The 21,131-nt window shown below is 37.5% G+C and overlaps 1 protein-coding gene across 4 annotated transcripts in view; it reads left to right on the plus strand.

The window, feature by feature from the left end:
- KCTD1 (potassium channel tetramerization domain containing 1) overlaps positions 1 to 21,131 on the plus strand; it is a 133,827-nt gene that overhangs the window by 39,153 nt on the left and 73,543 nt on the right. Inside the window, exon 1 of one of the 4 annotated variants that reach the window (XM_067546378.1) lies at positions 1,222 to 1,240. The exons of the other annotated variants lie outside the window; for them this stretch is intronic. The gene's annotated coding sequence lies outside the window, so the exon portion shown is untranslated. Of the gene's footprint in view, positions 1 to 1,221; positions 1,241 to 21,131 lie in introns of those variants that run through there. 4 annotated transcript variants of the gene reach the window in all.

Below are 21,131 nucleotides of genomic sequence, written 5' to 3' on the forward strand. Positions count from 1 at the left end.
AGCTCTCCTTGAGTCGTGATACTGTATGGCTTGATACCAGGCCTTACCTTGACATTTCTATTTCTTATAATAATGCTTACATAAAGATTAACTAAGGAGAAGTTTAGCTGCTGTACTGTTTTTTGTTTGTTTTATTTTTTAATAGCAATGACAATTACAGATGAAAAGCTAGGTTATTTAGACAGAAATACATAAAGTAGATGTTAGAATATCTGGACAGGATGTTTTCTTTCTTGATTGTCATTGAGTGCTCATTTTCTTTCTTGAGATAATGTTAGTGTGAATTTTGAAATAATTATATAGGAACATACAGTTCATCTTTATTTAGCTCATCAATGGTGAACAAACTGTGCACAGTCACTTCTGAAGAAAAGACCCATTTTGCTTTCTTTACAAAACTGATTAATTTAAATCCTTATTGATAGTTGGGGAAAATAAACTGCTCATTCCAACATCAATTATAACACAAGTGCATTTTTTTCTTTTTATGGGACATAGCACAAAATGAGAATATTTTTCTTTTATAAATGTGGGGTAGATCTATTTCATTTTTAAAGAGTAAGTTAAACTTTTTCTCCTTTAGCTACCTTTGTATGATAGCTATAATGATCGAGGTCCAGGGCATTTCCTGGGGAAATTAATGACTGGCTGGGGTTAATGTCCTGAGGCACTGCCTCAAACCATCGGCTCTCCCAGCTGGTCATTAATCCCCAGGAAATACCCTGGCCCTCCATCATTATTGCTTATAAACAAAGACTTTCTAGGCCTTATTAACTGAGTAGATCTCCTCAAGCGATTTGACACTGAAGTCCATTGTTATCAAGAAATCAGTAATATTTGTCAACTTGACAATTGCAGACTGGTGTTTTTATTGACCTCTATTATGAGCTTATTCCTAAAGGGACAGATTCTGCCTCCCTTCTGGCATAAAGTATGACTGTGAATAAGTGACAGAATCTGGCTCAACATGAAAACTGGATTTCATAGTGTATTTATACTATAAAATACATTTTTCGTGACTTTAAGCATGGTATAAAAAGATGGGTGGAACAAAAGTACTAAACTGGATTTATTTAACTTACATCAGTTACTACCTTCAAATGAGTTGAGAGTTTGAGCAAGGGTATTAATTTTACGCATCTCTGTCATTGCTGCTTTGTCTTCCTTCTTAGCCAGGAGATGTCTTTTAGCGCTGTGTGTGTGGAACTGCTGTAGGAACCTTCTCCTGAGACAGCGAAAGGTACATTGTGTTCATCTTGACACATTTTGATCCAGCTCTTGCTTTAGGTTGCAGCCTTGAGAGACATTATACAGTATATTTTAAACATCCAGTACTGTACCGTCGTGCCACCACCTTCACTTCAGTCCTTATTTGCTCTGAAGTATAGCAATTTTCTTGCCACTAACAACAGTACTTCAGCTGAAGTTGATGACAGAGGGATGTAATTTAGCTGTTGTTCATCTCTAGCGTTATTCAAAGATGAATAATAGCTGAAGTTTAAGCTTTTGATGTTGCAATGTGGTAGCTGTTGAGATTTATAGACATGGTACATACTGAACTTAATACAGTTATAATAGCCAAAAATAGGTCTCAGAAAACAGATTTGGCTTCTGCTAGGGAAAAAAATTATCCATCCTGTCAAAAAAAAAAAAAAAAAAAAAAAAAAGCTTCTGCTACAGTGGGTCTGTATCATAGTACTTCTGAAGAAGTTGATAAATAGCAAAATATAAATTCTACAAAACTTATAGTAGTTAAAGCATGATCAGTGTTTTTATTTGTCATCACTCTATGTTGCAAGTGTCCATCAGGTTTTCTAAGTTGAAACCAGGGCCAGCTTTCTGTTATGTAGCATGTGAGTTTTCATTGCTTTGAATGCTTCAATGAAAAGCCATACGTTGGCAGAATTAGGAAGCTGGTTCTGACTTCAAGTTTTGTAAAAGGAAGAGGAAAAAAGTACTTTATCTACTTAAATATGCAGCCAATACAGCTGATAAGGCTGTGTAGGGTTTTTGGTTCCTTTTTGGGTAAGAATCTTTCTACTTTGTTTAATTCTTGAAACCAGAAATATAACCTTGCTGTAAAACTGCAAAAAAGAATTCTGATTTGTTTAAAATTTGTGTTTTGTACCTAGTAAAACCAAGGCCTTATTGTGCTAGGTGCTGCACAAGCATATAAAATGACAAAATTACTTAGATTGTAGGCTCTTCAGAGCAAGGCTCTTGCTTTGGTATGTCTTTGTATGGTGGCTAGCACAATAGGACTGGGACTCCAGGCATTACTTTGGTACTGAAAAAATGACAAGATTCATGCCTCAAAGGGATGCAACACAAAAACAGGGTGAAAAGTGATTTGGCAAATATCACGTTAGTTATGTGTAAATGTGTGTTTAATAATGTCAGAAGTTAGAACTGGATCCACTTGGACATAATTAGTATCACCCTTTTGGTTGAGTAAATGATCACTGCTTAGAATTAAATCCAGTATTTGCTTGGTTTCTTTTAAAAAGAAACACTGAGAACTTGAAATCTTGGAAATTTTAGAACATGCAGCTAAAAGTAGTGTCAGATACCATACCTACCTCTGAGTTGGTTTTTTTTTTTATTTGCTAGGTTTTCCTCTCTCCTGTTGTTGTGTGGGAGACTCACACAAATAGGAGAAATGTCTGATTCTGAAGGGAAACGATGAAACTGACAATAGACAAGTGCCACAAATGCACAAAGTAAAGATGGAAAAAATAGAGGGGGAAAAAAGTGGTTGGAATCCTGGCCTGACTGGAGTGGGTGGCAAAATTCCCATTGACTTCAGTAGTGCTAGGATTTCACCCTATAATTTGCTAACTGATTTTTAGTTTCAAGCAAAAATTTAACTACTGAAACAATAGTAGGTGAAGAAAAAAGCAGAGGGTGCTTTTTTTTCCTAAATTGGTGGTATGCCACTTTTAATATTCTGGATTGTGTTCCTTATAATCAGTAGAGAATTGGACGTGAATATGTTTGCTTCCTAAAACAAATGTCGTGTTAGTGCCTGAGTAGCAGAATGGAGATTAGGCTAGTATTTTTTTTAGGGAATGGTTACTATATTTGCACTGAAATAAAATGACAGATTTGTCAACAATCCATTCATTTTTCCTTTTCCCCAGTCCTTTTGGGTTAGCTATTGTGTGCATTTGCTTGCTTATAACTCATTAAAAAGTTAGTCAGACATGTATCCTTCAAAAATTGGCATGAATGTGGTTTTGATGCGTGCATTTAGGTTTAGATTATTTTTGCCTTTTGAATTATTACCCCCAAACTATTTGCCAAACTGGATGTGTAGATAATCTTATTTATATGGATATTAGTGGATTGGGACTGAGCAAACGAAGTAATTATCTGGTTCGTTTTGTGTATTTTTCCTCTAGCATTTCTGTTTTTATTAAATATATGACTCGAGGAGGAGGAGTTGACCAGGCTTTTTTGCTAATTGCATCATGCCACTTGGTCAAAATGAACTATTGTAGACTTCATGGGGCAAGCCTTCAAAAGTCTTAGATAAGAAGCAACAAGAAATCAATTTTGTATAAATCAAACAGAGATGACCTTTTTGATACAATCAAGGAAAGAAAAGAGCATCATGACTGGAGTGTGGCATTGACAAACCTCTTTTTGGTTGTTTTACAGAACCCTGAAATGATTAAGTCAGTACTTTTGTCCTATGAACATCAAAGCTGAAAAGCACAAACTTTTAATGTTACAGGCAGCTGAAAGCTTTTTAAAAAGCTTGTGGGATTGTGCTGTAAAAGGCTTCTTGTTTGCCCACTGTTCTCCTTTCAGAGAACAAGAGATCAGAAACTGTTCAGTCTAATTGGTAAGTCTGTATGACAGTGAGCTGGCTTATTTCATGTAGGTCTAGAAATAAATGAGTACTTCAACCCTTTGAAACACACCACTACTGCAAAAGCCATGGGCTGTAATTAAATTGAATGTGGGGTTGTATAGTCTGGTGCCCTTGGCTATAAACTTGATAACAGACCATGATACACCCACTATTGTGTTAGAAGCTGGAACCTAATGAGCTATGTTGTAGATTTTCAGTCACTTTGGAAGACCTTCTGTTCATCATCCCTCTTCCAGGTGTCCTTTTTTGCTTTTTTATTTATATAATATGTGTGTGCATATTTTGTATCTGACATAAAATAGATTTATTCATGTTGTGATAGGAAATGTATATAATTAGGATTGAGGGGCACTTCTTTTCCTTGACACTTTCATGCTAAGGCAATCTAAATGTAACTTTGGAGGAATAGTGGGCAGACATGACACATAATCCCACTTGGTTGTTTTTCAGCCATCCATATGGAAAAACAGCCCTTTCACATTTTTACAACCTCACATGCGTCTTTGCACTCTGACAACTCAAACAGATTAATCTGAAAACATCAAATGTGCTAAGTACTTAATTATTAATGAGGGCAAGTACCTTTAATGCATTTGTATACAATTTTTAGTTTTAGATATAATTTGAATTCTTTTCCTACATATGGAGCATATCACCTTCTACTGAACATTGTGAGTCCTGAGATATCCTGTTTTAATATGCATGGGCACCTGTATGCACAGAAATATGCATACCTATTTGCAGCTGTGCATTTTTGCAATCAAGACATGCATTTTAATTAAATAGAAATTCCATGTTTATGTGAATTACATGTTGACTACATAAACATGAAAACACAGGTAAGTCTTATATTGCACATTTATTTTAATTGCAGTCACTTTTTCTAAAAAATAAGGGAAACTAAATACAAAACTACCTTTGCTAAAGATTAAATGGACTAATTAGAAAATAACTTGATTTACTTTCAGCTACCAGAGCTGTCATATTCTATAGTGGCGGTGGCCAAACTTGCTGAACCCTCCCTTCCCCCGAAATCCCCTCTCTGCTGGGCAGAATCCTCTAGCCTCACCACCCTGCCGCAGGGCAGAAGCTCTGAGCTCCCCACCCCAGTGTGGTAGGTGGAGAATGGAGGCTGTGGGTTGGGGGGAAGCACAGGTGGTTCCGCGAGCTGCACTTTAACTGTAAAAGAGCTGCATGCGGTTGATGAGCCATGGTTTGGCCACCCCTGTTCTATATCATTAAAGTTTTATTTATTAAAAGAAAATACAATAACACACAGCTTTGGCACTAGCAGTGTGAAATTGATGCTATTCCTGTTATTTTCTTGCTGCTTCTGCTGGAGAGCTCTGAGTATAGAAAAATAAAACTAATGTGATCTGTGGGGAGGCTTAAACCCAAAAAATCCTTTAATGGCACAGGAATGAAACAATTGTCCTTTCTTCCCAACCTTCTCTCCTTGTAGCTTGTAGGGTGGGAAAGAAGATTTGTGTAGCTTTTCAACACTGAGCGGCTAGGACGAGAAGGATAAGAGTGAAGTTTCTCCTGCAGATCCTATAAAGTGGGGGAGGTTCCAAAGTTTGGAGCTCAGCAGTGTGTTTGGAGGAGGGCAGTGTTCTGATAGGAGGCATTCCGTAGATCGGAGACAAGTCACAAGGGTTCATGTGGAGGGCAGTTTCTGGTTTTGACCTTTGGCTAGTAAAGTGTTTCGTCTTGTCCCTTCTCTTCCTCCTCCTCCCTCCAGTACACATGGTGCTACTAATGCACATGGGGGACTGAACTACAATTTCTGTGAGAATCATAACATAACTTGTTCATGTGCATCTAAAAATCTCAACATGTTTAAAGATGTTTACATTTAATCCTGTGCATGTTCACTCTTGCATATTCCGAATCCTTTGCGGGGAAATTCCAAGTAGGATTTCTCCGTAGCTTTCAGTGGCCCTTGAATCCTTGAGTTTGTACTACCTTTATGAACATGTTTACTTTGTGTGATAGTGTTAAATATCTACTCTTACAGTGTGGTTTAAAACAGCAAAAAAGCACAATCAGTCTGAATGAGGAACAGTTTGCCAAATTTTTGTTGTTTGGTCTTGAGTTGCTAGAGGTAGGCCGAAGAACATTAGAGCCTTAAATGGATATTGTTCTGCGTTGTCTAACAGGAAGCCTGGGTCTGAGTTATTGATTGGGGGCATATAATTCCATTAGTAAACTATGCACATGTGTAGTGCATCTGTTGTGGTAATTAAAGGTTAGCAAAAGCATCCTCTACAACAGGAAACTTCCCTATTGGTGACACCCATTGTCATCCATGGGTAAATTGCCAAGTGTTGTGACAGGATTATAGAGCTAATCTGGGAAGGAAGAATTGAGAGCTCTGATCTTCCTTTTTTGGGGGGGGGGATGTGTAATGTGTTATGGCTAATTTAATGAACAGTTTTCAAACCTGTGCCTAAAGAGAGGACTCCAGTGTTGTCAAACTGGCACCTTTCACGAGAACTTAATTTGGCTGGAGTGATCTTTTGTTGCTTGAGGGCTCGGTTTGGGTTGTTTTACACCTAACCTTCCTTTCTCCCAGTCTTCGCCGTATTTCAAATATAGGATAAATAGTTTCCTTCCTTCCTTAGCCCCTTTAATAAGGGACAAATAGCTACTTTTCATGTGCTTAATGTAATGCAAGGGAAGGATCACATACTATTTAGAAATGTGTAAGTAGACTCAAAGTGCTGTAATTATCACATACAGTCTTGGTGCATAATTAGAAGGAAACCTAGTTTGGGGAGGTGGCATGTAGTAGTGATAGTTCTGCAGATGAGTTGGAAAGTATATATGGGGGCTTAGCTGTCAGAATAGACAAACCCACAGTCTATAGAATCGAAGGCATGGAATGCCACATGTATACAGGATATGTGTAAATTAGTTACCTGTATAAGGGTCTTCCTGTCTCTAATCATTCAGCTCTTGGATGTTATGAATAATTTGGTATGCTGATAGGGACAATTAAGATTTGGGTTTTTTTCTGCAGTGCCCATCACTGTTGAATCTGCCATTTGTTGCAAGTCGTTGGCTTAGAAATTCTGCTGTTTAAAAAGTTTTTAATAGTTATAAGATCTCAGGTTTATAGTGACCTATTTGGAAAGATTTTTAATACTAGTATAAACTTGATTCAGTAAACTGTGATTGTGATCTTGATAAAATAATTTTATTATAGAGTATCATTTGTCTTGATTAAAATTTGTTTCTGGATGCTCTGTCTAGAACCCATAGCAGGTTTATAACTAATTCTTTTCTCTCTCATACATTTCCAATAGACCTTTATAAAAAAGAACTTGAAGACAAAAGATGACTTGCAAAGATTTGTTTTGTAGGATAATGGTTTAAATGTGATGTACGTGCCACATTACCAAGGAAATGTGGCCATTACATTTAACACCTTGCATTTTTCTTTCTTTAACTTCCAGTTAGTGGCACTGTGTATGTTTTTGCTGGTGATGTCCTACTCAACAGGGTCTCTGGCGTGCACTGAAAAAAGGCCTATGCTTAAGTATTTTCTGTACACTATTTCATAGGCTTCAAAGATTTTTAAAATATCCATTGCAAACCCTAAAATTTTAAACACTCATGCATTCTTGTATATAAGAACATGCAGAGTTCACAGTGGGGTTCTACACTGGATGTGATGTCACCAACGTGCTGTGAGGTTGCACCAAACAGCAGCCAGCAAAAATAGGCATTGCAAGACAATGAAAAGTCCCTTTTGAAGTTAAAGGGACCCTGTGAAGTTAAATTGTCCCTAAAGCTATGTAAAAACTAAGCTTTTGTCAAATTGAAGGCCGCTGTTTCCAGGGGTTAATTTTCTTAATAATTCCAATGGAAACATTTAAAACAAAACATTCTCTGTCAGTGGTTGCAACCCAAACATTGCAACATAGTGCTCCAGTACAAGAGCCTGCAAGTAAAATTTTCCAGATATTAGCTATAAGCAAAAATGAAACTGACTAATTTCATTACTTTTTTTCATGTCACTGTCTTTGACACTAGAAAATCTAGAGATAAAAACAACTTAGAGTTTTAAGGTGCTCAGTTCTGGTAATCTAAAGTGGTATTTGTAATATAGCCAAGGAATTTTTTTGTAAATAAACATAACTTCTAATTTGACACTTCTTAAACACATACTGAAAGCTTCCTTCCCTTCATCGTAGTGTGTGTTTTTGAGCATTCATGACATTTTTAAAGCAGTCTTATCTTATCATCTCTTCAAAAACCTTTTACAAGTCTCTTTCTATTGGATATCCAGCTTAAATAATGCATTATTTTTAAAAAGCGCCTCTCTTAATTTTGTCAACTTGGCCAATAAATATAGTTCCTCAAACAAAACATTCAGTTGTCTAGTCATATGTTGTATTGGTGTCTCTCTCCAAAATGAGCCTTGGGTGTAGTTTGACACTCGCTGATTACATTTGTTATGACTGTTTCTGTTAAAAGTACTTTAAACATAAGCTGTTTCATTAATTCTCAAGCATTTGGCAAAGATGTCTAAATCAGAGAATGTTAGGGAGCAACTAAGCAATGTCCCAGGTTCATTATATCTGAGCAGGAATGTAATTTGTCAAAATAGACTTTACCTGTTTTCAAGTAGCTTGGGCATAAAACTTAGAATTGTTTTAAAATGTTACTACATCTAATATTAAATAGAAATATTTTCATTAATTATTTAAACCTAAGCTTTGTCCTGGTGTATGGAACTAAAAATATACTTTAAGTGAATTGCAAAGAGTAGGCACATAACAGAAATAACTGATTTTAAAATATTTTTTTAATTGAAATCACTAATGTGATGTTAATAACACTGCTAAGGGGAATCCTTTTAAAATGTAACTTCAGCCTAGTCAGTTTCTTCAAAATACAAAATTAGACAAATGAATAGTTATAGTAATGTTCAGTTTCTATAAATATACTCACTTCCTAACTATTAATGGGTACATGCAGTGTCATAAATACAAAAGGTGTCCCAGACCTGCCATACTGAATGCAAAATTTTGTAGTAGTTAGTGATGCACAATATTTGACTGTAAAATTTCAGCAGGTTTTGCATACTATTTCATTTTAGAGATTTTAGGATCATGGTGTGAAGTATGTTCTCCTGGAAGGGTAGAATCAGTGAACATTGTATCAAATATAATTTTTTTTATTAAAGCTAATGTTAAAAAATGATCAAATACAGAGTTTTTTAAGGAAAGAGTTTCTGTACATCTGGGAACAATGTGTGGATTATCCAAAAGGTACAAGTTTGGTTTGAAAATCACAGAGCACATAGAGTGCATAATCTGTCAAATTCCAAATTAAGGATAATTGGTTTAGCAGTATGGTTGTGCGATTAGCATCCAAACATTCTGATACAGCACTCATACAAAAGAAATGCTGGGGATCAGTTTGTGGAAAACAAGTATAGTGATGAGTGTGGATTGTCCCTCAGTGAATGAGAAGTTTTAGGATGGATAGTCCTTTAGCAAATACGATCCACAAGTCAAAGGTCTTTCTGCATTGCTTCTCGGTTGCACTCCAGCTCATTTCTCTTGGAATTGCTGATGTCCGGTAATATGTTCCGAGTAGATGTCCCTTGGACCACCTGATGGTGTCCGACTACACTGGACTCTGCCGAAATCACCCTTTAAAAAACCTTCCCCAACCCCCACTACTAATTTGATGATTGGACACACTTTATCCAAATATTTGAAGTACCATAAACCAAGGAAATTAAAAACAGGGGAGAATGTTTCTTTCTAACTTTGTTTATGTGGGTTGTGATGTCAGTGACCTTGTTAACAAAACTAGGAAATCTGCAGGTAAGATTTAATAGGGAGATGGTGACAGTCACAAATTGTTAGTGTAGTTATGGTTTAAAAAAAAAACAAAAAACTGATTCCACAACAATGGCATCTTATTATCCAACTTACAGTACATGCTCCTCTTATGTAATCATATTTGCCTAGTTCAATGTTGTAAGTTTTTACTACTTCTAACTGTGTCTTTGTGCTGTGCTCTGAGGGCATGATCTTGCTTTATGTTTTGGCTCGCACAAATTAATAAAATTATGAGAAGTGTAAATGTAGACCCAAACTCTGTCCAGGTACACTGTGCCACTTCATTAAAAGTTATGGAACGTACAGCCCTGAATTTCTTGAATTTTGAGGCCTTTTACAGCATGTCTATGCTGCGTTTTCAAACCCAAAGGTCCAGGTCTACAGATTTGGGCGCACACTACAGTACTAAAAACAGCAGCGTACAAGTTGTGGCTTAAGCAGTGAAGCCCACGGAGGAGAGTGGTCTTCGTTGCCCAACCCACAGTGTCTACACTGCTGTTTTTAGTGCTGTAGCACATCCCCTGTGAGCTGGAGTCTGTAGATCTGGGCTCTGAGACTGTGGGTTTTAACAGTGTAGGCATATCCTTAGACTCCATGCTAATCTCCAATTTCTTTCTCTGAAATAACCTTCAACATGTATACAAATCCAGTAAATAAAGCTGAGGTTTGGCCTTGTGATTTCCTTCCTGCTGTTCCTTCTGCATCCACCACCTCTTTATTTTAGATTAGATAATTTACTGGAGGAGTCCAAAGAATTGGGTCACTGGCCATCTCAAAAACCATAAAAGCAGTCCTGTGGACAACTACCATATGCAGGAGCATCTGTGCAAGTTCAGGGCTGGGGGAGATGAGAGTATAATAAGGGAAGGGTGACCAGAAAAGAGAGAAGGGGAGGGTATGAATCAGCCACATATAAACTGGTTAGAGTCTGAAACAAAGTTAGGTGTGGAGAAGATGTCGAGTGAGATAAGTAATGGGAATCTGAAGGAGGAGAATGAGCAAATGATTTGCTGCAAGGTGGAGACATAAGAGGAAAATCCAAAAAACAGTGAATTGATTACTTGAAATAGGTTTTGCGCTTATTTCCTTCAGCTACCAAAGCAGTTTAATTAAAAGAAATGCTGTCACAAAACTAGCTGGAATATTGGGTTCCTATCATCCACATGAAAGTGACGTTGAAAGAGTGTCTTCTCCTACCTGAAACAAAGCTGAAGTTAAACCAATGGGTACTATAAAATTTTTATTTCAAAGTGGAATCTGGGCTTTTGGATAAGTGCCTGAAGAATAAGAAATCAATTTTCAATAATGTAGTTTTATATGGCATGTAAGGACAACACTCTTTCTTTTTACTTCTAAAGCTCAGTAAACTAATTTCCCTAAGCTACTTAAAGTATCTCCTGCAAAATAGTATCTGGATCAGTTTCTCATTCACATCTAATTTAAACTCCATAAGGAAATAGGGGGAAAAAGTTTTGATCAAAGTACTGTATAAACTGGTGATCTACTCCATTACTCTTCAAGCTGCTTTGTAAAATTCCTGAAAAGAACCCAGTGAATTCCTGGTTTCAGAGTAAGCCTTGTTCCTTCTGGATAGTTGAACAAACTCTGTTACTTCTTGTTGTTGGTAGATGTATGTTGGAGGGAGCGTTGTTGGAGTGAGTGGAATTAGGAGAAAAGGCAGATATGCAAATTTGTTTGAATGCTAATACTCTTTGGTTTTAAAAAAAAAAAAAAAAAAAACACCTTCCAGTGTCTCTTAGTCAAATGCTAATGTTATTGTTAGATTATTCCTTTTAATGTGTATATATGTCTATAAACTCTTTTGTGTTCTAGTTATTCTGTTTTAAGGCAGTATTTTCATTGTGCATTCAATATATGGGTATGTGGCAATTTTGCTGATGCTTCAGTGGAATGTTCTATTAAATGTAGAGTTCTGATTATTTGTACATTGAGAAGCAAATTTGTACTTTGAGAAGCAAAAGAACTAAGGAAGTATTAGTTTCAGTTGGGTACAGTGGTATCTTTGATTAAAATATTTTATCAAACTGATTATTTTGAAAAGGGTAACTACTCTAAAATTTATACATCTTTTCCCAATGGTTGATTTGTAAACCATTTCTTAAACTCGGATCCAACCCTCCTTTTATATCAGTTCTGAGAAGTCTTGTTCTCTGGCTTGTAACCCTTAATAAAAATCCATTACAAATCACACTTGCCTTCATACCATAAGCAAAGAGAGTTTAAAAATACATTGAGTCATACTCTCTCATTTTTACAAGTGTAATTGAGGCAAGTTTTTTTAATTTACTGTTTGTAATAAATCAGACAGTGCTTATGAGCTGGTAGCTATATACAAATGGTGTATAAGGTAGTGTAAAACAATTGTACTGTGTTTTGGAGATATGAGAGGTTGTCACTGTAGAAGATGCCATTTAGTTGTGATAGAAAATAAGGTTTAAAAAATTTATGGTAAGTTATAAGGGTGGATGAGTCTTGTATTGTTTGTCAGTAGAGTGAGCAATGTAATGCATACTCTAATGATGCTGTTTTTAATGCTTTACGATTAAAGTTCCTTTTAGAACCAGGAAATAGAAGTGTTTTGGTGAGGGGGTAATAGTCCATGTGGTTTAAGAGATTGGTAGTGGGATTCCTCACCTTTCGCTTCGAAATTGCTGGTTCAAATCCAAGTCAAGATCTATAGGGACTGAAAGTTGTTAGATATTCAGAAAGCTTTTTGGTGGCGTACATGAAAGAATGAGTGGTCTTCGTCTAGTTCCTAGCGGACACGCTGCAAAAGAAACCATCGCAACTGACATTAATTGTCACTCTTGATGGCAGTCACAGTAGAGAGTTAAAGGATTAAATGGGCATAGAGAATAATAAACTACACTCATCCCTAGAGGTCTGTTCCTTCAGGTCAAGGCACACTGACAGCAGTGTGAGGAAACCTGCTCTGCTTATGGTGTATTTGTTCTATTGATGGTCTCCTGGGCTGTCAGTGTGACACCCTTCAAAAGCAGTAGACTCTCCCCCTCCCCCCCCCCCCTTTTTTAAGGGAGACTAAGGCTAATTACCAAATCTTTACTCTTTTCTTACGTTCTTTGATGGCAGTGATGGAAAAACATGCATCATTGCTCCCTGCTCCTGGTTTTGACATCTTGCTAACCTAACTGACCTGATTTTAATAATGGATTTTGTTCCCTCATCACTTAATTAACAGATGAATTTAGTGATTTGTCTGGATTTGGAGTGGGGTCCTCTTGGCCCCCAAAATCCTTGCTGTTTCCCTCTACCCCTTTGATTCCCGCCTTAGGCAAAAGCAGTTTTCAGCTGAAGAGGGCTAGTTGCAGCTCCTTCCACAGCTGAAGTAAATGACTCTCCATAGATGGATAGACACAGGTAGCATAAAAGATACTCTTAGGAGCAAAGAATATTTCCTCATTGGTGTGCCCAGACCCTTCTAAGCTGGCTGTGGGGCATCAAGTTAGCATCTAGAAATCAGATTTTGATTTACAAACAAACAAAAATACTTGTGATGCTATTGCTATCACTAGTGTTCTAGGCTGCCTTTTATGAGTGTGGCTAGATTGTAAGGTTCTCGGATACTACAATAACGGGTGCCATATAAATACTTACTTTCTTACCGTTGTCTAACACATACACATGAGGTTGAAGCCAAGTTTCCAAAGGGGTAAAAGGGGGGAATAAATTCTTTAAAAGATGTCCTAACAGTGCTTATAATACTATCTTTTAAAAAAAAAAAAAAAAAAAAAAAAAAAGTCAGTCCCTGGTATTGGCACACCCATCATAATAATAGAGAAGCGGTTTGTAATAGTCAAGCTTTGTTGTGTTTTGTACCTTGTTCATTAATAATACAGACTATAAAGTGCCATCCCTCCCCACAGGGTAATGCACGGATTATTTAAATTACAGTAATTAAAATCAAATATACAGTATAGAAATGAAAGTTTTTTTTATATTTAATGTTTATTCCCTACCCCATTGAACACAATTTTTGCCTTTTGACTGAACAGGAATGTTTGTTTCAACTGGTGTAGTCTATTGTGCAAAGAGGTCATAAGCCCATTTCAGAGGCAGCAAAATTTGAATATCTTCCTTGTCAGTCGTATTGGCAAGTACTCTGCAATTTTAAAACATCCTTTTCTCTTATTGCCCAATTTCTAAGCTTTGTGCATCAATTGGTTTCTCAGGCCCAGAGCCACAAAAGGACTTAGGTGTTGCAATGCTCAGTGTTGTAACACCTAACTTTTAGGCACCTAGAAAATCACTGGAACAACAATGGGATCCACAAAGCCAGAGATAAGTGTCTAGGCTGTATGCAGTGAGTGGGAAGAGAGAGGCACTTGAGAATGCCTCAAAAGCCATCACAAGAGGTGGGAAGCAGCCTGAGCTAGCCAGCAGCAGATGCTGGTGAGGGATGAGAGTTGTAATCCCCACCCCTCTCATGGAGTTAGGCTTCTAAATCTGGGTTGCAGGGAAGCACCTGTATCTGCTTGCAATCCACAACTGGCAATCCCTCTGTTGCAGTCAGATGGCGTAGGTGCCGTAAGCCATTATTGCAAGAAATGTAGAAGGTAGTGGGTGTCTCCCTTTAAAATTTTTAGCCCTGTTGTTAGAATACTCTCCTGGCATGTGGGAGTCCCAGGTTCTATTCCCCCCTCTGCTTGATAGGGAGAGGATTTGAACAGGGGTCTCCCATTTTTCAGGGAGAGTGCCTTAACCCCTGGCCTATGGGATCGTGTGATGCGGAAATCCTTTAGTCTCTCTTGTTGAAACTGTTCCACTTTGGATAATTGGTCATTGGAACAGAGAGGCTTGAACCCATGTATCTCTGCTCTTGTGGGTGCTGTAAACACCAGGCTATAGAGTCATTCTCTCTTTCTTTGGGCCAATGACTCCTTAAGTATTTCTCCGAAGTGGAACAGCTTCAACAGGAGAGACAGAGAGACCTACACAAGAATATCCCATAGGATGCTTTTATTCTGAAATGTGTACATGCAGAGACTTCCACTGAAATAATGAAGGATGAATTAGTACAGTTCTACTTATTTCAGTGCAAGTTTGTGTGTAGACTAGCTCTCAATGCAATTTCAAGTGCGGTTGGTGATTTCTAAATTCCAGATAAAGCATTAGTTTAAAAAAAGAAAACACTTGGCCTTAATGAGTTCCATCTGGGGTATATAAACCTTGCACATTGCATTACATAATTATGTTGGCACATAGTATATGGGGGAAAAGATCTTGCTGTTCTTTTAAATTGGAGTTTACAAGATTGCATAAATAATGTAAGTATTTAATGGGGAAACATAGCATTAGAAACTAACAGAAGAAGAGGTATTATACTAAAACACAAAACCACTAATCTTCAATATTGAATCTTCAGTATTTAATATTACATGATTGAGACTTAACATAAGTGGTGTTCAATGTACTGTCAAAATTGCCCTCATAAGGACACTTCTAAATTGATTGGTGTGATTAAGGTGACTCTTTTAAAGGTAAATTATCCTATGCTGAATTTACCATATCAGGAATACACATATTCACTCCGAGTAATGTTTTGACCAGCCTTTTTGAGTAATACACTGCTGCGTTATTTGCTGCAGGGCTCAAATGACGTTTAGGAGCTTGCTTTCCTTCATGACTGCTTTGTCTTTAACAAACACTAATGACAGAAATACAAACCGCATCTCCCTGTTCTTCTTTCCAAGCTCTATATTTGGAATAGGGGAAGAAATAGTATTTATTTCTATGTTGCATACAACTGTGCATTTAGTTGCATCTGTTGCAATAGTTTCATGTGTGTCCTAAAATATCTCTGAAAACATTTAATATGGAAGGCAAGTAAAGAAGTTGAAATGCTAGACTTTAGATGGTTTTATGTAATGTATGTCTGCCCTCTGTTCATTACATACGTAAAGCTTAGAGAATTAATATGAAGTACATATATAGTTGTATGTACTTTAAATAATGAAATGATATACTTAAGGGTCTACACCTTTTACTGTTTCAGTTAATAGTTTGACTGGTAATTTAGAGCCACATTTACAGATCTGCATATACAAAACTGGGCTATTGAATATCTTGTTGAATATTAAGGAAAATGTGATTTACTTAACAGAATATAAAATTTAACATAACTTCCTGAATTAGTTACCCCATCACTTGAAGGGAGCTGAATATTGATCTTCAGTTAGCTTTACATTTAAATAGTTACATTTATGTGCTGAATTCCCCACAAGGAGAAGGTAAAAGGGGATTCAGCGTACAAGTGAATCAAAAACTTTTGGTTTTGTCGGTGTAAGTCCTCATAAATCAGTTGGCCTGTTTCCACTCTGTGGCAACCACATGTCCCATGCTCTGACATTATGGCTACCACAAAACACCATTGAAGAATGGAACCAAACCATAATGGAGAAGGAGGAGGGTCAAACAAGTGGCATTGAAGTGTGTGATGCTGTATTGCAGCTTTTATATCTCAAGTGTAGTTCAAAAGTCTCTAAAAATCTGAGCCACATGTTTGTTTGTTTTAAAGTAACTTACCTGACCTCCCACAAGTTGTCTATACTGTGGTGAATTTTTTTGTTTTATTTTTCCAATACTTTTATTTAAAAATAGTGCTGGTATGAGGCTTCCTAGGCAGCATGGAGAAAGAGGACCATTACAACTTATAAGGTTTTGGCAATGGTTGGGTATTTTACTATTCTCATTCAAAAATAAATGTTCATGTTAATTTGGTACGTATTGTTAAAATATGAAAATTTATCAGAGAAAGATAGCACTTTGTAGGACCTGTTGGTTTGATTAAAAAATCAAGACATGTGAGACCTGTGATGGTCTTTTCTCTCTCTCCTCTTTTCTTTTATTGGTATTATCAATAGGCCTTATCCAGCTCCCATTGAAGTCAATGGGAAGATCCCTATTCACTTCATTGGAAGTTGGATTGAGTTTTAAGACTGTAATTCTAAGTAACGCAAATGAGTATTGACTGGTAGTTTGTACAGTGTCTAAAACTAAAAGCTTGAGTTCAAAAGGTGTCCACAAGCCTACGTCTCTTAGCTTTGCCAAACATGGGTTTGAAACTAATGGCAATTTTTGACAGTTTCATTGCTCCTTACAGAAGTTTGAATAGCAAATGTACCCTTACAAAATGTGGTAATTGATGACAAAGATGACTCTTTGGATCTTTACAATACCTCATTTATTTGTCTCAGGTAAGATGGCCTTTCCAGAAATATTGTGTACCCTAACATCATGTCTGGTTATTGACTCAGTTTGGAGTTCGAATGCTGCTACCAGTTCTTGTAATGCCTAGGTGTTAGATTCTCTATCCAAATACTGACCTGGACTGACCCTGCTTGGCCTGAGCTCAGATGTGATCATAGCACAGTGTGGCTCAGAAGCATCTTGTTCTAAATGATATGTGTAGTCTTTGATTAAACTTGATGGTCATAGGGCCAGATTCTCTGGCACCCTCCAGCTGCTTTGCATTGCACAGTGGCACAAAGCAACCACAATTAATCTGGGCCATGTTTTCTAACTATTCTGGGAATTCTGCATTCTGTAAATGTATTGACTGAATTTTAAGTAATAAATGCAAAAGGGACCTACCTAGCCTTGTAGGAAACTCAAGACTCCTGATTCTGTAGGATTTTGAGATTTGTTTTATCTCACGCTGCAAAATATTAACACAAAATTTAAAACCTGCTGCAGTAGAAATAGTTACTTTTTAACTCCTGCAGCTGTGTGCTCATTTATAGAAGATATTTATCAAAGATGAAGAATAATGCTGTCGCTCCTTTGGAGCGTAGTCCTAGTGTTTGGTCACTGCAACAGAAATGCAGAACAAGATACATGTGTGTTCTATATGATAGTCCCCTTTCTAAAATATACTAGTTTTTTTTTTAAATGGTTACTGTCTCCTCCATCTGCTGTTATAAAAGCACTTTCACATACTCATGTGCTGCCTGAAATACCCTTTGTTCTGAGAAGCAAGTCTGCTTCTGTTGTAATATAGGCTAAGAATTCAGCTGCAGGTCAGTGTTTGATGCAATAGAGTTCACTGACTACATTTTGCTTCTGGCAATCCTAGCTTTGGCCCCTTTACACAGATCAGTGCCAGCTAACCCCATTTATTATTACTACTGAGTTAAAGCTCTGCTTCTCCTATTTAATTTAGCTCAAAACAGGAATAATACAACTAAGCACCAGAGTGGCAAACAAGCCAGAAGGAAAGGAAAATGGGTCTTCAGGTTCTTAAGCTAAAGATACCAAGTGGCACCAGATTTTGGGTGGAAGGAAGTGGCTTGCAGTAAATCATTAGATCCTTTATCATACAAATCAATGGAACACATGAGCCATTGATTCCATATACACTATAGCTAATTTAGGGTTCTGCTCAATTCTTTTTCTTTTAAAGAAAACTCTGCTTTTCCATATAACTGGTACTCCACTAAGCATTCCATACTTGCTATGTTCTCTCTCTTGGGTTTCATGGTCCCAGTGTATAACTCCCCTTGTTTAAAGCTTTTTGGTTGCAAAGATAGTGGCTATGAATGACAGCATGTGACCTCCCCACCCGTATTGGTTACATTCCACCAGTTACCATTACCTTCGCCTTCTGGAAACTCCCAAGCAGTTTGTTCTTGCTTGTGGTCAAGTGAAGACCTCTGTACAGGAACTTTGGTATTCTCAATGGAGCTGCTAGGTGTTGCAAAGTTTTGAAAACCTGCTCACACAGAGGTTTTGTCAGAGCCGGCAAGCAGCAGCTCAGACTGTGGCTACTAATCCTCCTGGTTACAATGGTGTCTTTTATTACCTGTGATACAGCTCCATATAAGAATCTCTTTGGTTCCCGAGTTACTAATGGAATCAAAAGAATGGGTCCTCTTGTCACATTCGGATGACAAGACCCCCTGGCCTGGTTGCTATCCAGCTACTTCCAATTAGGATTGGATTTATAAATTCTGTTAGTCACATCTCATGCCATACTTTTCCTTCAAATATTAAATGAAATGAGGAATATGCACACCCTTCCGGATTATCCTTATGATAGAAATTATGTTTACTGTGCATGGCAGTGCCAATGAAAGTTGTGTGAGATTTAGTGCTTCCACTGGTTTAAAACAAACAAACAAAAACCACCAGATCACAAAGCTATCATTCAACAAGTCAATGTACATGCTCAAAATGTGTCTTAAAACCAACTTGGGCAAACGTGCCCACCAAAGACAATAGCTAGACAGAAGCTCTTCAACTAAAAGTTCCCAAACTCTTTCTGGCAATGGCAAAACTTTATTAACCACTGAACAGATATATTTTGAGGACAAACTTTCCAAACACTTGCTCCAGAGGTGAGTGAGACAGGGAAAATTTCAGCTTGAAAGATGAATTGAACAAAGTAAGAAGAAATAGAGAGAGTGCCTTCTCGAATGGAAACCCTTGTGCAGCTTTAATGATGGGCATTGTTACATACCCTGCCTACAATATATACGGGGTAAAAAATTCCTTAATGCTCACTTTTAATTTCCATTGGTGCATCTTCCCCACCTTCCAGTCCAATCAGCTCTGCCCTTAGATTTAATTTGTAGAGGGTAGAATATGAACTATCCACTCCCTCCCATCATTATTCACAGGGCTCTGCAGTTTCCGCAGGAGGCCTTCTGCTTCACGGCCTCTGCTTCCTCCTCCCCTTGCAGGAGCACCAGCACTTTAGTTTCTCTGCTCTCTTTCTGTCCCTTCCCTTCTAGAGAAGGCACTGTTGGTTCCTTGGCCTACATTACCATCAGAGGACTGATCTTAGTGTGAAGGGAGCTCTTCCCTCTCTCTCATGCTGGGAGCATGACATCCAAGAGTGAGAATCCTGTAATGTAGCTTCAAAGAAGCATAATTACAGGATAAGTAATTTCCCCTTAAATTATTTAAAGCATCAGGTTTATAGAATTAAAATCCAACTTTTTCTGAAGAAAAATCAGGTCTGAACATGCCATTCTGTTGTAATTTACAAACATGGAGTAGATAATGGTACAGCCTACCTATTATGGATTTGTAGCACAGTATTTTTGCAAGAAAAATGTCAAACTCTTCTTTCTAAGGGTGAAGCAAGTATTTCCTCTGTTCAGGTCGGTTCCTCATATGAAGATACCGTACTGTAACTGATTTGCCTACTAATATATTGTGTTAAACTACTTTCCATGAGAGAGTGTGGCATGCTCCATATTACACATGGGGTAAAAGGGTGTCTAAGAGTGAACAGAATTTTTTAGAGATAACAAATGAGCTACCACATCCACTACTTAGTTAGCCATATCTATGTAATGTAGTATTTAGTCTCTCTATTAAAAATGTCTATTTTTTCATTCTCAGAACTACAATTGATCTTTTTATATTAAGCAGGGTCTGATGGCTGGAAATGAGAGTTCAAGATGCATTTTAGTACCTGAACCGAAGTTTAGTATTAAGATGATTACTGTATTTTTCAGCCCTTCTGTCAGTCTAATACCCCATCCTTCTGTAGCGTATTTCCTTCAGAGATGCTAAGGGCAGTTCAGAGCTGTCAGGTTTGAACCTTTGAAGAGGGTCTCTATCTGCACAGCTTATAACAGAAGTTCATACATTGTTAGCCTCAGAGTTAACTCAGAGTTAAAATACAGGTTGTAGGGGGAGTATGGTTTTTGGTGGTGGTGGTGGTGGGGATTTAGTGGTTCTTTTTTTTTTTTTTTTTTTTTTTTTTTTTGGGTAGTTGCTGATCAATGAGATGAGGCTTCTATAACTTTTGTTTAGCTTTTATGATGTCTTAAGAGCATTCTGTAAAATAGAGAATTTTGCCTAAGTCTTGCTGTATCAGGTGACCAGTTGTCCATCTAGTCCAGAATTTTGTGCTTGAAAATGGCCAGTACCAGATGCTTCCGAGTTTCTTGTGCATGTTCCACTGAAGTGGGCTGGCCTATAGAGGAAAAACTTATTCCTATCCCCTACCAGTTAGTGATTGGTTTCTGCTACCTTCTGCTCTGTAATGTGAAGATCTTTCCAAGGAAGTTTAAATTAAGCATATTAAATAAAATGCTTACATTTGGCATTAGATGTAGGTTTCTAAACCTCAGAGGAATGAAGTTCTGGAATAGCCTTCCAAGATATGCCAATCTGGAATAGCCTTCCAAGATATGCCAATGGTCTGTGAAGGGATGTTATATGGGGTGAGTTCTGACTTATTACAAAGAATTCTTTCTTGGGTGGCTGGCTGGTGAGTCTTGCCCACGTGCTCAGGGTTTAACTGATCACCATATTTGGGGTTGGGAAGGAATTTTCCCCCAGGCCAGATTGGCAAAGGCTCTGAGGGTTTTTGGCCTTCCTCTGTAGCATGGGGTACGGCT

This window comes from Emydura macquarii, unplaced genomic scaffold (assembly GCF_026122565.2).
Source record: "Emydura macquarii macquarii isolate MOO-44397 ecotype Brisbane River unplaced genomic scaffold, CSIRO-AGI_Emac_v2 contig_212, whole genome shotgun sequence".
NCBI classification, from domain to species: domain Eukaryota; kingdom Metazoa; phylum Chordata; order Testudines; family Chelidae; genus Emydura; species Emydura macquarii.